Source organism: Kogia breviceps, chromosome 2 (assembly GCF_026419965.1).
Source record: "Kogia breviceps isolate mKogBre1 chromosome 2, mKogBre1 haplotype 1, whole genome shotgun sequence".
Lineage (NCBI taxonomy): Eukaryota > Metazoa > Chordata > Mammalia > Artiodactyla > Physeteridae > Kogia > Kogia breviceps.
Window position 1 is genome coordinate 74,358,638 of NC_081311.1, and position 22,041 is coordinate 74,380,678.

Below are 22,041 nucleotides of genomic sequence, written 5' to 3' on the forward strand. Positions count from 1 at the left end.
AATGCTGAAGGAACTTCTCTAGGCAGGAAACACATGAGAAGGAAAAGACCTACAATAACAAACCCAAAATAATTAAGAAAATGTTAGGAACATAACATATTAATAATTACCTTAAATGTAAATGGATAAAATGCTCCAACCAAAAGACATAGACTGGCTGAATGGATTAAAAAACAAGACCCGTATATATGCTGTCTACAAGAGACACACTTCAGACCTAGGGACACATACAGACTGAAAGTGAGGGGATAGAAAAAGATATTCCATGCAAATGGAAATCAAAAGAAAGCTAGAGTAGCAATTCTCATATCAGACAAAATAGACTTTTAAATAAAGGCTATTACAAAAGACAAAGAAGGACACTACGTAATGATCAAGGGATAAATCCAAGAAGAAGATATAACAATTGTAAATATTTATGCACCCAACATAAGAGCACCTCAATACATAAGGCAAATGCTAACAACCATAAAAGGGGAAATCAACAGTAACACAATCATAGTAGGGGACTTAAACACGCCACTTTCACCAATGGACAGATCATCCAAAATGAAAATAAATAAGGAAACACAAGCTTTAAATGACACATTAAACAAGATGGACTTAATAGATATTTGTAGGACATTCCATCCAAAAACCACAGAATACGCTTTCTTCTCAAGTGCTCATGGAACATTCTCCAGTATAGATCATATCTTGGTCACAAATCAGGCCTTGGTAAATTTAAGAAAAGTGAAATTGTATCAAGTATCTTTTCCAACCATAATGCTATGAGACTAGATACCGATTACAGGAAAAAAACTAAAGAATACAAACGCATGGGGCTTCCCTGGTGGCGCAGTGGTTGAGAATCCGCCTGCCGATGCAGGAGACACGGGTTCGTGCCCTGGTCCGGGAAGATCCCACATGCCGCGGAGCAACTAAGCCCGTGAGCCATGGCCGCTGAGCCTGCGCGTCCGGAGCCTGCGCTCCGCAACGGGAGAGGCCACAACAGTGAGAGGCCCGCGTACCGCAAAAAAAAAAAAAAAAAAAAAAAAAAAAAAAAAGAATACAAACGCATGGAGGCTAAACAATACGCTACTAAATAACCAAGAGATCACTGAGGAAATCAAATGGGAAATCAAAAAATACCTAGAAACAAATGATGATGAAAAGACAATGACCAAAAACGAATGGGATGCAGCAAAAGCAGTTCTAAGAGGGAAGTTTATAACAATACAATCCTACCTCTAGAAATAAGAAACATCTCAAATAAATAACATAACCTTACACCTAAAACAATTAGAGAAAGAAGGGAAAAAAAACTCCAAAGTTAGCAGAATGAAAGAAATCAGAAAGATCTGATGAGAAAGAAATGGAAAAAATGAAGGAAACAATAGCAAAGATCAATAAAACTAAAAGCTGGTTCTTTGAGAAGATAAACAAAATTGATAAACCAGACTCATCAAGAAAAAAGGGGAGAAGACTCAGATCAACAGAATTAGAAATGAAAAAGGAGAAGTAACAACTGGCATGGCAGAAATCCAAAGATCATGAGAGATTACTACAAGCAATTATATGCCAATAAAATGGAGAATCTGGAAGAAATGGACACATTCTCAGAAAAGCACAACCTTCCGAGAATGAACCAGGAAGAAATAGAAAATACAAACAGACCATTCACAAGTACTAAAATTGAAACTGTGTTTAAAAACCTTCTAACAAACAAAAGCCCTGGACCCGATGGCTTCACAGGTGAATTCTATCAAACATTTAGAGAAGAGCTAACACCTGCCCTTCTCAAACTCTTCCAAAATATAGCAGAGGTAGAAACACTCCCAAACTCGTTCTATGAGGTCACCATCACCCTGATATCAAAACCAGAACAAGATGTCACAAAGAAAGAAAAGTACAGGCCAATATCACTGATGAACATAGATGCAAAAGTCCTCAACAAAATACTAGCAAACAGAATCCAACAGCACATTGAAAGGATTATACACCATGGTCAAGTGAGGTTTATCCCAGAAATGCAAGGATCCTTCAGTATATGCAAATCAATCATTGTCATACACCATATTAACAAATTGAAGGAGAAAAACCAATTGATCATCTCAATAGATGTAGAAAAATGGTTTGACAAAATTCAACACCCATTTATGATAAAAAAAAAAAAAAAACTCCAGAAAGTATGCATAGAGGGAACCTACCTCAACATAATAAAGACCATATATGACAAACTCACACCCAACATCGTTCTCAAGGGTGAAAAACTGAAACCATTTCCACTAAGATCAAGAACAAGACAAGGTGCCCACTCTCACCATTATTCAACATAGTTTTGGAAGTTTTAGCCACAGCAATCAGAGAAGAAATAGAAATGAAAGGAACCCAAATCGGAAAAGAGGAAGGAAAACTGTCATTGTTTGCAGATGACATGATACTATGCATAGAGAATCCTAAAGATGCTACCAGAAAACTACTAGAGCTAATCAATGAATTTGGTAGAGTAGCAGGATACAAAATTCATGAACAGAAATCTCTTGCATTCATATACACTAATGATGAAAAATTTGAAAGAGAAATTAAGGAAACACTCCCATTTACCATTGCAACAAAAAGAATAAAATAACTAGGAATAAACCTACCTAAAGAGACAAAGAACTGTATGCAGGAAACTGTAAGACACTGGTGAAAGAAATTAAAGATTATACCACAGGTAGACAGATACACTATGTTCTTGGATTGGAAGAATCAACATTGTGAAAATGACTGTACTACCCAAAGCAATCTACAGATTCAGTGCAATCCGTATCAAACTACCACTGGCGTTTTTCACAGAACCAGAAAAAGAAATTTCACAATTTGTATGGAAACACAAAAGACCCTGAATAGCCAAAACAATCTTGAGAAAGAAAAACGGAACTGGAGGAATCAGGCTCCCAGACTTCAGACTATACTACAAAGTTACAGTCATTAAGACAGCGTGATACTGGCACAAAAACAGAAATATAGATCAATGGAACAGGATAGAAAGCCCAGAGTAAACCCACGCACATATGGTCACTTTATCTTTGATAAAGCAAGCAAGAGTATACAATGGAGAAAAGACAGCCTCTTCAGTAAGTGGTGCTGGGAAAACTGGACAGCTACATGTAAAAGAATGAAATTAGAGCACTCCCTAACACCATACACAAAAATAAACTCAAAATGGATTAAAGACTTAAATGTAAGTCCAGACAGTATAAAACTCTTAGAGGAAGACATAAGCAGAACACTCTATGACATAAATCACAGCAAGATCCTTTTGACCCACCTCTTAGAGTAATGGAAATAAAAACAAAAATTAAAAAATGGGACCTAATGAAACTTAAAAGCTTTTGCACAGCCAAGGAAAACATAAACAAGACGAAAAGACAACCCTTCAGAATGAGAGAAAAAATTTGCAACTGACAGAGAATTAATCTCCAAAATATACAAGCAGCTCATGCAGCTCAATATCAAAAAAAAACAAACAATCTAATCCAAAAATGGGCAGAAGACCTAAATAGACATTTCTCCAAAGAACATATCCAGATTGCCAAGAACCATGAAAAGATGCTCAACATTGCTAATCATTAGAGAAATGCAAATCAAAACTACAGTGAGGTATCACCTCACACCAGTCAGAATGGCCATCATCAAATAATCTACAAACAATAAATGGAGGAGAGGGTGTGGAGAAAAGGGAACCCTTTTGCACTGTTAGTGGGAAAGTAAATTGGTACAGTTACTATGGAGAACAGTATGGAGGTTCCTTAAAAAACTAAAACTAGAACTACTATATGACCCAGCAATCCCACTACTGGGCATATACCCTGAGAAAACCATAATTCAATAAGACACATGCACCCCAGTGTTCATTGCAGCACTATTTACAGTAACAAGGATGTGGAAGCAACCTAAATTTCCATCAACAGATGAATGGATTAAGAAGATGTGGCATGTATATACAGTGGAATATTAGTCATAAAGAAACGAAATTGAGTTGTTTGTAGTGAGGTGGATGGACCTAGAGTCTGTCACACAGAGTGAAGTAAGTCAGAAAGAGAAAAATAAATCCCGTATGCTAACACATATGTAGCGAGTCTAAAAGAAGAATGGTTCTGGTGAACCTAGGGGCAGGACAGGAAAAAAGACACAGACATAGAGAATGGACTTGAGGACACAGGGAGGGGGAAGGGTAAGCTGGTGCGAAGTAAGAGAGTAGCATTGACATATATACACTACCAAATGTAAAATAGATCGCTAGTGGGAAGCAGCCACATAGCACAGGGTGATCAGCTCGGTGCTTTGCGACCACCTAGAGGAGTGGGATGAGGAGGGTGGGAGGGAGATGCAAGAAGGAGGGTATATGGGGACATACATATGTATATAGCTGGTTCACTTTGTTATACAGCAGAAACTATCACAACACTGTAAAGCAATTTTACTCCAATAAAGATGTTTAAAAAAATGTTAAACTTGTGAAATGGTATTGTATACAACTTGTGAAAAAACTTACAGGTGGTTAATATTTTTAAATGTGTTACAGAATGGAAGCATAACAGTTTCAGAAAAATCCCTTTCTTTGGAGAGAGCAGAGAATGAGTTGGGAAAAGTCTTCAACTGTAAGTTACATTTGATTTTTTAAAAAACTTTATTTATTTATTTATTTATGGCCGTGTTGAGTCTTCAGTTGTGTGCGAGGGCTTTCTCTACTTGTTGCAAGCGGGGGCCGCTAATTATCGCAGCCTCTGTTGTTGCAGAGCACAGGCTCCAGATGTGTAGGCTCAGCAGTTGTGGCTCATGGGCCCAGTTGCTCCGTGGCATGTGGGATCTTCCCAGACCAGGGCTCAAACCCGTGTCCCCTGCATTGGCAGGCAGATTCTCAACCACTGCGCCACCAGGGAAGCCCACATTTGATTTTTAATGGAAAAAAACTTGAGTGAAAATAATCTGAAAATGGCAAAATGTTAATAATTCTTGATTTTAGGTGGTGATATGATTCTGGATGGTGGATTTTTGTGCAGTTTTCTGCATGTCTGAATTATTTTATTATTTGGATTTTTAAAAGTTTGAAAAGCAGTGGCATGTAGTAGAAGCCAGAAGTGGGCAAGGGTGTTGGACTCTTTTGTAAGCATTTAAAAAACATCCTTTGAGTTTTGAAAATGTTTTTAGGGAATGTTTTTTTTTTAGATAAAATTTACACAATGTAAAATTCACCATTTTAATAATTTTTAAGTGTATACTTGTGACTTTTAGTATATTCTTAATGTTGTGCAACCTTCACTACTATCTAATTCCACACTTTCCATTACCTTTTTGAGGGATCTTGCAAGGAACCAGAAGTCTCCATTAGCAGTTGCAGCTTGGGACAAATGATGAAAATATTAATATCAAGTGATTTTATTTGAATTCACAGAGAGAGACCTGGGATCATTGAACTTACATGTTTAAATTGCTGTGTAATTAGAGATTTAGGGTCTTAATACTTCCCTCATAGACAAGAATAGCCCTTACCAACTTTGAGAGTTACTAATGCCTTTTCCTGGGTGCTAACTTCACCCTCTACCCCTTGTGATTTTATCTTTTTTTGTAGCACTGCCCAGAAGAGAGAAATAGAGACATATCTTCTGCCTAAGCCTTCTATGGATATTCTCTCTTGCCTTCCCAGACTGTGTTGGTAGACTAAAGAACTGCTATAGACTAAATGTTGTCTTCCCCCTGACGTAGGAACCACTATAGACTAAATGTTGTCTTCCCCCTCAAGGTTCATGTTTTGAAATCCTGATCCCCAATGTGATGGTATTTGGAGCTGGAGCCTTTAGGGGGTGATGAGGTCATCAAGGCAGAGCCCTCATGAATGAGATTAATGCCCTTATAAAAGAGGCTCTGGAGAACTCCCGTGTCCCTTCCACCATGTTTGGACACAGAAGACAGCTGTCTATAAAACAGGAAGTGGGCCCTCACCAGACGCCAAATCTGCTGGCACCTTCACCTTGAACTCCAGGGCTCCAGAAATGTGAGAAATGAATTTTTATTGTTTATAAGCCACCTAGTCTATGGTATCCTTTTATTGCCCCGGTGGACCAGGGCAGGAACCCGTCTTCTGATACTTGCTCTGCAGTGTGTTTTGATTTCCATGATAACGATTACCCTTAGTTTTGTTATTACTTATGACGCAATCAGCCTATCACTTGAGGAAGCTCTTGACTTCTGTGATCATATCTTTTTACCTTTGAATCCTCAAAACTTAGCATCATTTCTAGAACTTAGTAGATGTTCAAATAAATGTCATTTGAATGAATGGCTTTAATGGATGAAGTGTCTGTGACTGAGTTCAGATCTTTGCAAGTCCAACAACAGAAGTTGATCAGACTTCTCATTTTTGATCAACTGTTGAAGATGGGACAGTTGGCCTAAGATTTAGCATACCTCCAGTAAACAAGCCCAAGAGAACAACTAAATGTTAAAATCCCTACCCTATCTGCAAGGGTCAGCTTGATCAAGGGCCTTGGATTAGTGGTTGATTTCTGCAGTAAGTTGTCTCTCACAATCTTATGTCAGATGTCCTTTCACATCTGAAGAAAGAATAAGAATTCTTTAGAATTTTTATATATTGTCACATAATTGTGCTCTTAATACTGAGGAACATACAAATCCAGGCGAAGATTCTTCTGTTAGGCCCTGGAACAACTGAATGAAGATTACTGTAGTGATTAGAAGTTTGGCTTGCAATCAGATGGATTGTGCTTCAAATCTCTGCTCTGTCACATTCTAGCCAGAAGTCCCTAGGCAAATTACTTAACTTTTCTAAGACTCGATTTTCTTATCTGCAAAGTAGGTATAATAAAAGAATGAACTTCATAAGTTTTCTTTGAATACTAAGTGAGGTAATACACATAAGAAACAGTAAGCATATAGGCTAGCGCATAGTAAGTGTTCCCTTAATATTAGTGATTTTTATCTGGAGCTTTGAGTGATCATTTTTGGTCATGGAAAGTGTCTCTGAAGAACCTCCAGGGGTGTGTGCAGTGCAGGAGAGTGTAATGTGAATCAGGTCAAGGAATTCAGGATTCAAAATTCAATTTCACCTGAAAGACCTTTGGCAACTCACTTACTTGGCCTCCTTTTTCACGTCTCTCACTGTGTATTTTCTTTCTTTTTTCCCCTCTTTATACAAACTTCCCTGAGAAAATAATCTGCTGATACTTGTTGACACCTTAACCAAGAATTCCTTCTCTCCACAGGAATTTGTTTTTTGATATAGTCATACAGTGAGTAATGATAAGCTATAGACCTACTAAAGGAATGTCACATATCAAGACCTGATGATGAGAGAAGGGTTTTTAAGTGGGTGGAGACTTCCAATGACTCTGAAATACTTTTATATGTATATTCTTCTTTTCTGCCTCTATATAAAGCTGGATAAGAAAAAAACAAAAAGAAAAACAAGCAAACAAACATTTCATGCTCCCCTTTCTTTCTGGGTTGCTTGACAAACAAGATTAGTTTCTAAATCAGTTGAAAATCTTTTTGTTCTTTTGGTAAATTTTCAGTCTGGCAACAAGTAGAACAGGATAAAAGTCTCTTAATCTTTCTTTCCAGGCCAGCTCTGTCATCTTCTTTCTACATATCTGCTTTGTCATTGTGTATTCACATGAAAATATTTGGCCCTCTAGGACTATGGAGACATTCTGGAATGACTGTGCTCAGAGTTAGGGATCAGTCTAAGCCCTGTAGCTACTTGGAAGCCTCTGTTCCCATATCTGTAACAGTAAGAGAATGGACTAGGTGCTGAATTGCAAATAGGATTTATTTTACAGTCCTACTTTGAGTGGTTGGTAGTAGCTAACTGGGGTACTGAGTTGAGACAGCAAAGATGAAACCTGATGCAGTGGGAGAATGTTTTGTGATAAATTAGCCATAAGCATGGGATAGACGAATGAGGGCCCTTATGCCAGAATCTTACCATCTCTAGTTCATGAAATCACTAAGGTCTTTATAGTTCTAGAATCACATTAAGCTATGACTGATTCTCTACTTGCTGAAGATGTGAAGTGTCTGCCGTCCAACAGGTCAGCCACCTGCTATAAGAGACTAGAATGCTGTTTACATGCACTGCATGTATTATTGTCCATTTCTTTCCTAAAGAATTTGAGGTACCATAAATACTTCTTAAAAGCTAAAAAAAAGAATTCAGAAAAGGTAATGGGAAATAAGAGTAAATATATGAAAAGCAGAAAGGAAGTGTAAGAACCAACTATGAAATTCGAGGTTTAATTTTAATATCCCTAACTTTATTCTCTAGTACTCTTTCTTTCTATTTAATGCCCATAGACCATGGCATAGAAAAAGGAGACATTTTGGCCTGGTGGTAATATGTGAAACTCTGGATATTTTTTCATATTTTCTCATGAACATGTCTGGTAGAATCCTGAGATTTGTTGAGGATTCAGCATGATGGGAGAAATGCTTTTGCAGGCTTACTGAGTCAGACTTAAGCAATCAAAATGATTGTTCTATTTAAAATTCATCAACAGTAATGAGCTCTTGCGTCATTCTGCAAAGATGAGACTTGGATCTCATGAAGGCTTTCAAAACCTCATTGCCAAAACTGAAAGAGAAATTAAGGAAACACTCGCATTTACCACTGCAACAAAAAGAATAAAATACCTAGGAATAAACCTACCTAAGGAGACAAAAGACCTGTATTCAGAAAACTATAAGACACTGATGAAAAATTAAAGATGATACACACAGATGGAGAGATATACCACGTTCTTGGATTGCAAGAATCAGCTTTGTGAAAATGACTCTACTACCCAAAGCAATCTACAGATTCAATGCAATCCCTATCAAACTACCAATGGCATTTTTCACAGAACTAGAACAAAACAATTCACAATTTGTATGGAAACACAAAAGACCCTGAATAGCCAAAGCAGTCTTGAGAAAGAGAAACGGAACTGGAGGAATCCAGCTCCCTAACTTCAGACTATACTACAAACCTGCAGTCATCAAGACTGTATGGTACTCATAATTCAAAAAGACACATGCACCCCAATGTTCATTGCAGCACTATTTACAATAGCCAGGTCATGGAAGCAACCTAAATGCCGATCCACAGACAAATGGAAAAAGAAGATGTGGTACATATATACAATGGAATATTACTCAGCCATAAAAAGGAACAAAACTGGGTCATTTGTAGAGACATGGATGGATCTAGAGACTGTCATACAGAGTAAAGGAAGTCAGAGAGAGAAAAACAAATATTGTATATTAATGCATATATGTGGAACCTAGAAAAATGGTACAGATGAACTGGTTTGCACAGCAGATATTGAGACACAGATGTAGAGAACAAATGTATGGACACCAAGCGGGGAAAGTGGTAGGGGGTGGAGGTGGTGGTGTGATGAATTGGGCGATTGGGATTGACATGTATACACTGATGTGTATTAAATGGATGACTAGTAAGAACCTGCTGTATAAAAAAATAAATAGGGCTTCCCTGGTGGCGCAGTGGTTGGGAGTCCGCCTGCCGATGCAGGGAATGCGGGTTTGTGCCCTGGTCCGGGAGGATCCCATATGCCGTGGAGCGGCTGGGCCTGTGGGCCATGGCTGCTGAGCCTGCACGTCCAGAGCCTGTGCTCCGCAGCGGGAGAGGCCACAACAGTGAGAGGCCCACATACCGCAAAATAATAATAATAAATAAATAAATAAATAAATAAATAAATAAATAAATAAAATTCAAAAAAAAAAAAAGACAGTATGGTACTGGAACAAAAACAGAATTATAGATCAGTGGAACAGGATAGAAGCCCAGAGATAAACCCACACACATATGGTCACCTTATCTTTGATAAAGGAGGCAAGACTATACAATGGAGAAAAGACAGCCTCTTCAATAAGTGGTGCTGGGAAAACTGGACAGCTACATGTAAAAGAATGAAATTAGAACACTCCCTAACACCATAAGCAAAAATAAATTCAAAATGGATTAAAGACCTAAATGTAAGGCCAGACACTATCAAACTCTTAGAGGAAAACATAGGCAGAACACTCTATGACATAAGTCACAGCAAGATCCTTTTTGACCCACCTCCTAGAGCAATGGAAATTAAAAAAAAAAATTTAAAAATGGGAACTAGGGCTTCCCTGGTGGCACAGTGCTTGAGAGTCCGCCTGCCAATGCTGGGGACGCTGGTTCATGCCCCGGTCCGGGAGGATCCCATATGAAGTGGAGCGGCTGGGCCCATGAGCCATGGCCGCTGAGCCTGTGTGTCCGGAACCTGTGCTCCGCGATGAGAGAGGCCACAGCAGTGAGAGGCCCGCGTAAAAAAAAAAAAAAGGGGGGGGGAGCTAATGAAACTTAAAAGCTTTTGCATGATGAAAAGACAACCCTTCAGAATGAGAGAAAATATTTGCAAATGAAGCAACTGACAGAGGATTAATCTCCAAAATATACAAGCAGCTCATGCAGCTCAATATCAAAAAAACAAACAATCCAAAAATGGGCATAAGACCTAAATAGACATTTCTCCAAAGAAGATGTACAGATTGCCAACAAACACATGAAAGGATGCTCAACGTCACTAATCATTAGAGAAATGCAAATCAAAACTACAATGAGGTATCCCTTCACACCGGTCAGAATGGCCATCATAAAAAAATCTACAAACAATGAATGGAGGAGAGGGTGTGGAGAAAAGGGAACCCTCTTGCACTGTTGGTGGGAATGTACATTGATACAGCCACTATGGAGAACATTATGGAGGTTCCTTAAAAAACTAAAAGTAGAACTACCATATGACCCAGCAATACCACTACTGGGTATATACCCTAAGAAAACTAATTCAAAAAGAGTCATGTACCACAATATTCACTGCAGCACTATTTACAATAGTCAGGACATGGAAGCAACCTAAGTATCTATCGACAGATGAGTGGATAAAGAAGATGTGGCACATAAATACAATGGAATGTTACTCAGCCATAAAAAGAAACAAAACGAAATTTGAGTTATTTTTAGTGAGGTGGATAGACCTAGAGTGTCATACAGAGTGAAATAAGTCAGAAAGAGAAAAACAAATACTGTGTTCTAATACATATATACGGAATCTTAAAAAAAATTGGTTCTGAAGAACCTAGGGGCAAGACAGGAATAAAGATGCAGATGTAGAGAATGGACTTGAGGACACCGGGAGGGCTGGGACGAAGAGAGAGTGGCATGGACATATATACACTACCAAATGTAAAACAGATAGCCTGTGGGAAGCAGCTGCATAGCACAGGGAGTTCAGCTCAGTGCTTTGTGTCCATCTAAAGGGGTGGGAGGGAGACGCAAGAGGGAGGAGATATGGGGATATATGTATACGTATAGCTGATTCACTTTGTTATACGGCAGAAGGTAACACAACATTGTAAAGCAATTATGCTCCAATAAAGATGTTAAAAAACAAAACAAAACAAAAACCTCGTTGCCATCCACAGTGCCCTTAGATGCAGTTACCCAGTGCATAGTAAATGGATCCGCACAGCCACATTGGGGCAGGGGAAATAGTCACATGTTTTAAAACTACACAGAGCTTTATGACTGGGATGATATTTTTCCTCTTCTAGTTTGCATTGAGAATATATAAAAATAATGATATTGGCATGCTTGTAAATGATATATTTCTAGAAGCTACTCTTGAGCCTTTCTGCAAGATGGATTTTCAAAGTCTTTCCTATTTCATTTATATATTTAAACAAACATTTGCTCATTTACATTAATTAGGGTTATTTCTTTCTCCAAAATGCTGTAGAATTTTTTTCCTAAGTGTTTTCTATTATCCTACCCTCTCTTCTGTTTAGTGTAGTCAGGTTGCTCTTTTTTAAAAGAAAAAAAAAAAGCAGAGAAGACTTCTGGTTCTGGCTAAGAAGTAGTAATAAGAATTGAATTTATGCCCTTGCCTGAAACAAACAAACAAACAAAAATCAGAGTAAGTTAAGAAATGATTTTCAAGTTATTGGATATGAGGCAATGAAAGATAGTGATCTCAAAGAGATGGCAAACAAATGAGGGAACCCTAGGATTGCCAAGATTTGTTGCTTTGAGAGAGTTTCTGGACCATTGCACACTGAGGAGAAACACAGGCAGAGGCTGCAAAACTCTGGAGTTGAGTTGGAACTGAGAATCTAGAGAAACCAAGGCACTTACATTTGGAAGACAGAATACTGGAGAGGAGAGGTCTGCAAAGAGAGAGTTCTCTTTAGATTGGCAGAGGGTCTTCCTCAAGTATTCAGCCAAATAATGATCAGGGCATACATGTGTAGAAACTGTTTTGAGTCTAGGAAAAGAAATACTCAAAAAGATTAGAGACAGGGCTTCCCTGGTGGCGCAGTGGTTGAGAATCCGCCTGCCGATGCAGGGGACACGGGTTCGTGCCCTGGTCCGGGAAGATCCCACATGCCGCGGAGCGGCTAAGCCCGTGAGCCATGGCCGCTGAGCCTGTGCACCCGGAGCCTGTGCTCCGCAGCGGGAGAGGCCACAACAGTGAGAGGCCCGCATACCGCAAAAAAAAAAAAAAAAAAAAAAAAAAAGATTAGAGACAACAGCACTCAGATCCCCAAATGGGGCCAGGACCAGCAGGATAAACTAGGGAATAGGACTAGATCCATCCCCTACTGGAGAGGAAAAACTCATAATTCATGAACCATAGGATAGAGTACTGAGAATAGTCTTGCTTCAGTAGTAGAAATTAATTAGACCTAAGCAAAACACTGCTCAGGTCTTGCCTGATAAATCTTGTAAGCAGTGGCAGAAAGGGTCAGACGATTTCCGTATTACTTAACTGTGTCCCAGAACAAAACCCCAAAATAGTTATAGGAATACAAAAATATCCAGCATCCAACAAGATAAAACACAGTATCTTGCATCCAATCAAAAATTGCCGGGCGTGAAAAGAAACAGGAAAACTATAATAAGGAGAAGAACTAATCAGGCAAAACTGACCCAGAACTGACAGATGTTAAAATTAACTGACAAGGACATTGGAAAATCATTATACTATATTTCATACATTCAAAAAGCCAGAGGAAAAATTAAACATTCTAAATAGAGAGATGAAGATATAAAAAAAGACCCATATCAAATTTCTAGAGACAAAAAAAACAGAAAAATAAATGCTAGAAGTAAAACCTAGATGAAAAAAACATTAATGGGGTTATTACAGATTAAACAGTTTAGAAGTTTAATGAACTTGAAGACATAGCAATAGATATCCAAAATGAAACAGAGAGAAAAAAAGCCTAAAAATTTACAAAGACAGTAAAAATCAGTAAACTGTGGTACAACTTCAAGTGACTTAATGTATGCATAATTGGAGTTTGCAGCAAGCTAGGAACCAGAAAAAGATAAAGAAATGGTGAACAAAAAATTTTCAAATTTATGAAAACTATAAACCTTCACAAAGTTCAAAAGCCCCAAGAATAAGCAATGGAAAGAATACTACACCAAGGTACATCACAACCAAATTGCCAAAAAACTGGTGATAATGAGAAAATTTTATAAGCAGCCAGAGAAAAGTGTTACATTATATACAGAGGGATGCAGAAGGATAATAGCAGCTTTCTTGTCAAAAACAATGCCAGTGGAAACACAGCGAAGCACTATTTTTAAATTTCTGAAAGAGCAAAAGAACTCTGTCCATCTTGAATTCCATACCCAGTGAAAATATCTTTCCAAAAATAAATGTCACATAAAGTCTTTTCCCAATATCCAAAAACTGAAATAATTCATAAGCAGTAATCTTGTACTACAAGAAATGTTTTAAGAAGCCCTTCAGGTCAAAGAAATATGATACCAACTGGAAATTTGGATCTACACAAAGGCCATAAAAGTTTGTATTTTATTATTTAAATATCTTTAAAAGATGATTGCATTAAATAAAAGTAATAACAGTGGGATATGGGATTTATAAGATACATAGAAGTAAAACGTATGACTGTAATAGCACACAGACTAATAGGAAGGAAATGGAAGTAAACTGTTATAAGGTCCTTATAAAATCATTTGAAATGATATATTATCACTTGAAGATAAATGTGGTAAGTTAAACATGTATACTATAAATCCTAAAGAATCCCTTAAAATAACAGAACAAAGAATAAGAATTGTTAGCAAATAAGCTAACAAAGGAGATAAAATGGAATCATAGAAAATACCCAGGTTATCCAAAAGAAGGCAGAAAAAGAGTAAAAGGGGAACAAAAAGCATATAGGACAAAGAGAAATTAAATAGGAGGTTGATTTAAATCTTGCCATATTAATGATGTACCTGATGTATACATAATCTAAATACCTCAATTAAAAGGCAGAGATTATCATATTGAATAAAAATTTGAGACCCAAGTATGTGATGCATACCAAAAACCTACTTGAAATATAAAGACACAAATAAGTTAAAAGTAAAAAAAATGTATGGAAAAAGATATGCCATACTCACACTATCGTTTCATAATGATAAATGGATCACACATTGCTGGTGGAAATGTTAAATGCAACAGTCCCTTTGGAAAACAGCTTGGAAGTTCTTTATAAAGTTAAACATATACCTGCCATATGACCCAGCCATTTCACTCCTTAGTGTTTATTTATCCAAGAGAAATGAAAGTATATGTCCATATAAAGACTTGTATACAGATGTCCATAACAGCTGTATTTGTAACAGCCCCAAACTGTCATCAACCCAAAAGTCCATCAATAGGTCAATAGAAAAACAAAATATATTATATCCATACAATGAAATACTATTTACCAATAAAAGGAATGAATTCTTGATGCATACAACAGTAATGGATGAATCTCAAAATAAGTGCTCAGCTTAAGACACCAGACAAAAAAAGAATACAAACTACTACGTAATTCTATTTACATGAAATTCTAGTAAATGCAAACTAATGTATAGTGACAGAAAGCAGATCACTGGCTTCCAGGTGGGTGAGCAGGACAGGGTGTTGTGGGGAAGGGTGGGAGAGATGACAAAGGGGCAAAAGGGGTCTTTTGAGATTGCTGTACATGTTCAGTATCTTTAGTGTAGTGATGGAGTCATACGTCGTATTTAATATGTGGACATATGTCATGTGTCAAAACATAAGATTGTACACTTTAAATGTGTGTAGTTTATGGTACATCAGTATAACTCTGTACATCAATAAATACCTCAATAAAGCTGTTCAGAAACAACTGGAATATAATAGTATGCACAGAAGGTTTCACTTCAGGGTGATCAGGATGCAAATATTTTACCACTGTCTCCTATCCACTTTACACATTAAGCATTAGCATTTTATTTTATCAGCAGAACAACTAACTTGATAACTGTCTCAGAAAAAGATACTGACTAGGAGCCTTGATTGGACTCCTGTTAACAGAATATATTATCTAAAATAATCACTATCAACTTGGCTTTAAGTATCTTCTGGTACAATTATAATTTTTCATCAGTTTAAACAAACTTATGATAACCTCACTCAGAATCTCCTAATCCACCAAAGAATATATTCAGACTCTCCTTGTAGCACAATTGTAAATGCAGACACAGACTCACAGAGCTTGAAAGAGCCTCAGTACTATCTGCTTTACTTTCACAGAGAAAGCGGTTGAGGGTCAGAGGAAATGAGTGACCATTTTGAAGTCATACAACTAATTGAGATTAGAACTGGTGTGTCCTGATTCCCTGAGTAGGAGTTCAGTATTTCAAAACTCAGAGGACTTTAATATAGAAGCCATGCAATAAATACTTGTTAAATTCAGAATGAATATCCCAGATTGAACTGGTAACCTTACACTCTCCTAGTTTAAAATACACTGAATTATTAGAAAAGGAAACCCAAACTGGTACCAAAATCTAAACCTCCCATCTTTCTACATTAACAAGTTTCCCTTTTTGAAAGGGACACAGTAGGAAGAGAATAAATTGCCCTTATCTCTTTTCATCCTGCCGTTTCTGCTCTGTTACATTTAGGGCATGGCCCTTTTATTTGGGTTTATGGAAAAAATGGCCCAGTACAAACTCTCCTATTGTTTTCACCCCCTTTCCTATATTTTCTTAATTTTGCCTTGCACTTGATTTCTGTCTATATTTAGGTTTTTATTAAATTTCTGGCAATAACTTTTCCAGGGGTTCTGGAAACATTCATTCAGTCTTCTCTGAAGAAAGAGAAAGAATAAAATAGGACTAGCGCTCAGCCATTGAGCCATCAGAATGGGTGGGGAGAAAATCTATGCTTGTATGTTAAAACAAGTATCAGTAGTTAAGAGGCCACAGTAAACAGATGCAGCACAGTCATGGTTCTTACCCTGAATGCACACACAGAAAATTCCTCAGCTCTTAATCTTCCTACTCCACTGTTGTTTTGTATGACTACCCCATAAACTTAGTCTAAGGAGAAAATGCTAATTCTTTGTGACCCCATTTGAGTCTAAAATGTGATCTTCTGATATTTTCTATATGTAGTTCCCCAAAATTGTGACTGCATACATGGAGAATGAGAAATAGAAGTGATAAAACAAGGCTAATCTTGAAGGAAGTTTAATTGAAGGGTAATACCATGTATTCTACAAAATAATTGGAGCACAGTTTACAATTACCATACAGTGGTTCTCAAACTCTGGGGTACATAAAAGTTACCAGGTATTCCCTGGCCTTTCTCCCAGAAATTCTGATTTAGTAGGTAGGGAATGGAGCCCTACAATTTCCACTTTTTAACAGGTTTTACAAGTGATTTTGTTGCAAGTGGATTTATGTTGGTAAAAATTGTTCAACCTCTTTCTTTTTGGGTTTCTAGCCAAACTTTGTTTAAAATTTTAAACTTTGTTTAAAAACTCTGCAACTTACTAGCTAGAAGTCCTTAGAAAAGTCACATGACCATTCTGGATCTTGACTTTAAGAATAATTCAGGGTTTTTGCGGGGATTAATGAAATAATATATGTAAAGTGCCTGGTACCTTGTAGACATTTAACTAATGTTCATTTCTTTCCCCAAACACATATCATGTTCCTTCTTAATCTGAGCCTAAACTAGAATGTTTCTCCTTTAATTCTTAACCTGAGTGTAAACAACTCCACTGTTTCAGATCATTTAAAAATCACATACCTCAACTCAAATGACCAGTTTCCAGTCCCAGAAGCATTTTTGCTGTGTTTGAGTGACTAAGGCATGACAGACATTAATGCATGCATATAATTAGCCATGCTACAAAATCCAGCTGATACAAGATTTTGAAACTTATTCAAGTGAAAAAAATGTCATTACTAACTCAAACTTACCACCATGCCTTGGATACTATTTTGAAAAATGAGAAAAATTGCTTTAAGGATGAATAAGAAGGTATAGAGCATGTCTGCTCACAGGTGTTCAAGATAAATCCTTGTCCATTTTTTTTCAAAATGCGTTCTAGTTCTTCAACCTCTTGTATCCATATTCATCCAAAGACCTTAGATCCAGCAAGGTGCTTTGACACATCCAAGAGTTAAACACAAGCCCATTGCATACCCAGGCGGCCTGGAAGAACATTTTTCATAATGAGAATTATGTTTGGGCCAATAGCCAATAATGGCAAGGAAAAGCTCAGCAGCCCAGAGGAACACACAGAACTCGGCCCTCTGAGGTTGATGAAATCCTCTCTCCTTATTCATCAGGGCTGGATCAATGCCAACATAGGTTATTAACAAAATTTGACCAGGGCTCTTCCAGACAGAACCCAGTCCTAAGGCTCTTCCTCCATCCTACCAATCCCACCAAAGTCTTGCTAGGCCATATGCTTAAAAAGCCAATCCCCTCCTTCAGCACTGCTCCACGAACGTTGAGGAAAACATGCCAAGCTTGTACTTATGCTAAAAGGGCTAGAAATACAAACTTGTATTTTAAATGTTTAATTTTTAAATCAAAATCATAGAGGTACAAAGTTTTACAAGTCAAACAGTGTTAGCAGCTTACACTAAAAACAAACAAACAGCTGCTTCTCCAACCCTAGCAACATTAACCCCATTTTCCAAAGGCAACTACTTTCAAGTATCTTATCTGTTTCTTATGGTATTTATGTCCATGTTTTTAAGAATTAACTTTATGTTAATGTAATTATATAAATATAATTCATGGCTGTGCCAAGTCATGATATTATTTTGTTTCTCTGAACATAATTTTTGCTTTTCCTAGAGTTATTTATTGCCTCTTTTAAAAGAATTCACTTGGTTTTCTTTGTGTTTACACTTAAAGTCTTTTTACATCCTCTAGCAGCCAGCATTTCAATAGAATTGCTCACTCATGCAACCTGTCACAAATAAACCTACTTTATTTCCATTTTTTTCTAGACTTTCCTTCTAGAGTCAATTTGGGCCTCCTATTTCAATTTGAACTGGTTTCCTGAAAAGGCAACTTCACAGCTCTTATCCTTTGTCATTCCCCTGTGTTGAATCCTGTAACCAGGGTACATGTCTTCATTTTTGTTTTACTTTTTTCTTTTGGTGGAGGAGACTAACTCATTTTTTTAATTAAAAAAATTTTATTTTTTATACAATTTTGAGATTTACTTTGCATTTACAGTTATTTCAAAATATTGGCATATTTCCCATGTTATACAATACATCCTTGAGTCTATCTTATAGTTTATTCCCCCAATAGTTTATTCCTCCCACTCTCCCACCCCTGTATTGCCCTACCCCACCTTCCCCACTGGTAACCACTAGTTTGTTCTCTATATCTGTGAGTCTGCTGCTTTTTTGTTATATTCACTAGCTTGTATTTTTTAGGTTCCACATATAAGATAAATGATATCATACAGTATTTTTCTTTCTCTTATTTCACTTAGCATAATGCCCTCCAAGTTCATCCATGTTGCTGCAAATGGCAAAATTTTGTTCTTTTTAATGGCTGAGTAGTATTCCATTGTGTATGTGTGTGTATATACATACATACATACACACACACACACACACACACACACCACATCTTTATCCATTCATCTGTTGATAGATATGTAGGTTGTTTCCATATCTTAGCAATTGTAAATAATGCTACTATGAACATTGGGGCTCATGTATCTTTTCAAGTTAGTGTTTTGGGGTTTTTTTTGGTTATATACTCAGGAGAAGGATTGCTGGGTCATATTGTAGTTCTATTTTTAGCTTTTTGAGAAACCTCCATACTGTTTTCCATAGTGGCTACCCAATTTTGTTGTTGTTGTTGTTTTACTTTTTTCTTTTGGTGGAGGCTAACTCATTTTTAATAGACTGATTTAAAGATCAACTTCAAAGGACCCCTGAAAAAACAATTACTCCATGTATAATTTAGAGATACCCCCAAATAGAAAATTAAACCAATTTACACATTACTCTCAATAGTGGCAAATGATATGTTCTCAAAAAAGGCAAGCTCAAAACTACCTGATAGGGCTTCCCTGGTGGGGCAGTGGTTGAGAATTTGCCTGCTAATGCAGGGGACACGGGTTCAAGCCCTGGTCTGGGAGGAACCCACATGCCGCAGAGCAACTAGGCCCGTGAGCCACAACTACTGAGCCTGCGCATCTGGAGCCTGTGCTCTGCAACAAGAGAGGCCGCTATAGTAAGAGGCCCGCACACCGCGATGAAGAGTGGTGCCCGCTTGCTACAACTAGAGAAAGCCCTCGCATAGAAACGAAGACCCAACACAGCAAAAATAAATTAATTAATTAATAAACTCCTACCCCCAACATCTAAAAAAACAAAAAACTACTTGGTAGAGCCAAGGGCTGGGATGTTATCCATGGAGAAGGCTTAAATATCTGTATTTTCCCTTCAAGTTCTACAGTTTCTCTGATAGCAGGTTGTCATCTGATTCTGGCAATGCACTATAATTGAATGCCATGTACAAGCAACAAGGAAAGATCAATTCAGTGACCATGAAAAAAAGAGAAATGAGCTATAAACTCACTAGGGAAGTTTATGAAGTTTTTCTGTAGGGTTGAATTATTGGTTTTTATTCTGAAACAGCAGCACTGAAGCACAAAAAATGCCAGTAATTTGGGTCAGTGTTCAGTCAGACCCCCCCAAAAAAGGATCTTAAGCCAACCCTGTTAGAATAAAACTTCAAATAAGCATGTGATGCTTCTAACATTTCCATCAGGAAAAGTTAATGAGTTTCTTTTGACAAAAGTGTTACAAAGGTGTGATTCTCAGAAATGAAAGTCTAGATATCTTAAACTCCATATGTAATAAAGGATACTCTTGAAAGGAGACAAAATGTACATTAATATCAATGCTTTTTCTTTTCTGTATAAAACCCTTAGGTCCAATAGCAAAGAAACTGTGTTGAAATGAGTAGAAATGAAATTACTGGTTCTTACCGAGAGAACAGTCAAGGACTAATTTCAATTCCACATACAGAGAAGGAGGCTTTGGGCTGCTAGATGGAGGATCAGGCCATTAGAGTTTTGCCCAGCTGCTTATGGGAAATTTTGTCCTTCCTGTGTGACCTAGGAAGAGCCCAAAAAGGCAAAAGGAACACTGACTTTTCTGAGAAACATTGGCAAGTTGCCTGAGTATAAGATCCTGAGAAACATTGGCAAGTTGCTTGTTCCCTCAAGTCTAATATGCACCTGCCTATATACCACACTTCCTTAAAGCTATCACTTACTTTTAAGTGTCAGTTTCTTAAACAGAGAATAACAGTAGCATTGCATTCAAGAGCTGTTCTTAGAATTGAAATTTTACAGAAATAACAAATTATATTTACAAAGATTTTGTGGTGTCTTAAAAATTTAGGCCAAAACACATGAGAGTTTCAAGAAGCCCCCCATACTCCTGAAAATATGTCCCAAAGTTGATGTGAAAAAGTCAAGGATGGCATTTCTTGACTTCATATCCCTCTAAATCTTCAGTGACCTCCCTCCTCTGCCATGAGACCTTTGGCTAGTCCAACTTCCATTGACTTCTCACCTCTAAATTTCTGCAGCATTTAGTTTCTACCCACACATACACCCACCACTTGTAGCCTTTGGTTATTTATGTTTTTACCAGTGGAAGTTTTCTCCTACAAGTAGCTGAAAGCTCCTTGAGTACAGAGACAAGCTTTGGTTGTTTTTTGTATCCTCTGTGGTACCTAGAACAATGCCCTGCAATGAAGGTTTGTTCACTGCCTGTCGATTCTTATTCAAAGGAGCATCTCCTTGTAGTTAGTGATTGCCAAAAATCTACCCACACATTACTTTCACTTGAGGACATTACGTAAAATACCAATGTCCAACCCCATGTCTAAAGATTCTAATATTCTTTTTTTTTTGAATTTTTGAATTTTATTTTATTTGTTTTTTTATACAGCAGGTTCTTACTAGTCATCCATTTTATACACATCCGTGTATACATGTCAATCACAATCGCCCAATTCATCACACCACCATCTCCACCCCCCATAGCTTTCCCCCCTTGGTGTCCATACGTTTGTTCTCTACATCTGTATCTCAACTTCTGCCCTACAAACCAGTTCATCTGTACCACTTTTCTAGGTTCCATATACATGCGTTAATATACAATATTTGTTTTTCTCTTTCTGACTTACTTTAATCTGTATGACAGTCTCTAGATCCATCCACGTCTCAACAAATGACCCAGTTTTCTTCCTTTATATGGCTGAGTAATATTCCATTGTATATATGTACCACACCTTCTTTATCCATTCGTCTGTGGATGGGCATTTAGGTTGCTTCCATGACCTGGCTATTGTAAATAGTGCTTCAATGAACATTGGGGTGCATGCGTCTTTTTGAATTATGGTTTTTTCAGGGTATATGCCCAGTAGTGGGATTGCTGGATCATATGGTAATTCTATTTTTAGTTTTTTAAGGAACCTCCATACTGTTCTCCACAGTGGCTGTATCAATTAACATTCCCACCAACAGTGCAAGAGGGTTCCCTTTTCTCCACACCCTCTCCAGCATTTGTTGTTTGTAGATTTTCTGATGATTCCTATTCTAACTGGTGTGAGGTGACACCTCATTGTAGTTTTGATTTGCATT

General features: G+C 37.4%; 1 long non-coding RNA gene across 1 annotated transcript in view; it reads left to right on the forward strand.

The window, feature by feature from the left end:
• The window catches only part of LOC136793558 (uncharacterized), a 443,749-nt gene that overhangs the window by 78,899 nt on the left and 342,809 nt on the right, over window positions 1-22,041 (forward strand). Inside the window, exon 2 of the long non-coding RNA XR_010838974.1 lies at window positions 4,553-4,628. This is a non-coding gene — a long non-coding RNA (uncharacterized lncRNA). The remainder of the gene's footprint in view (window positions 1-4,552; window positions 4,629-22,041) is intronic.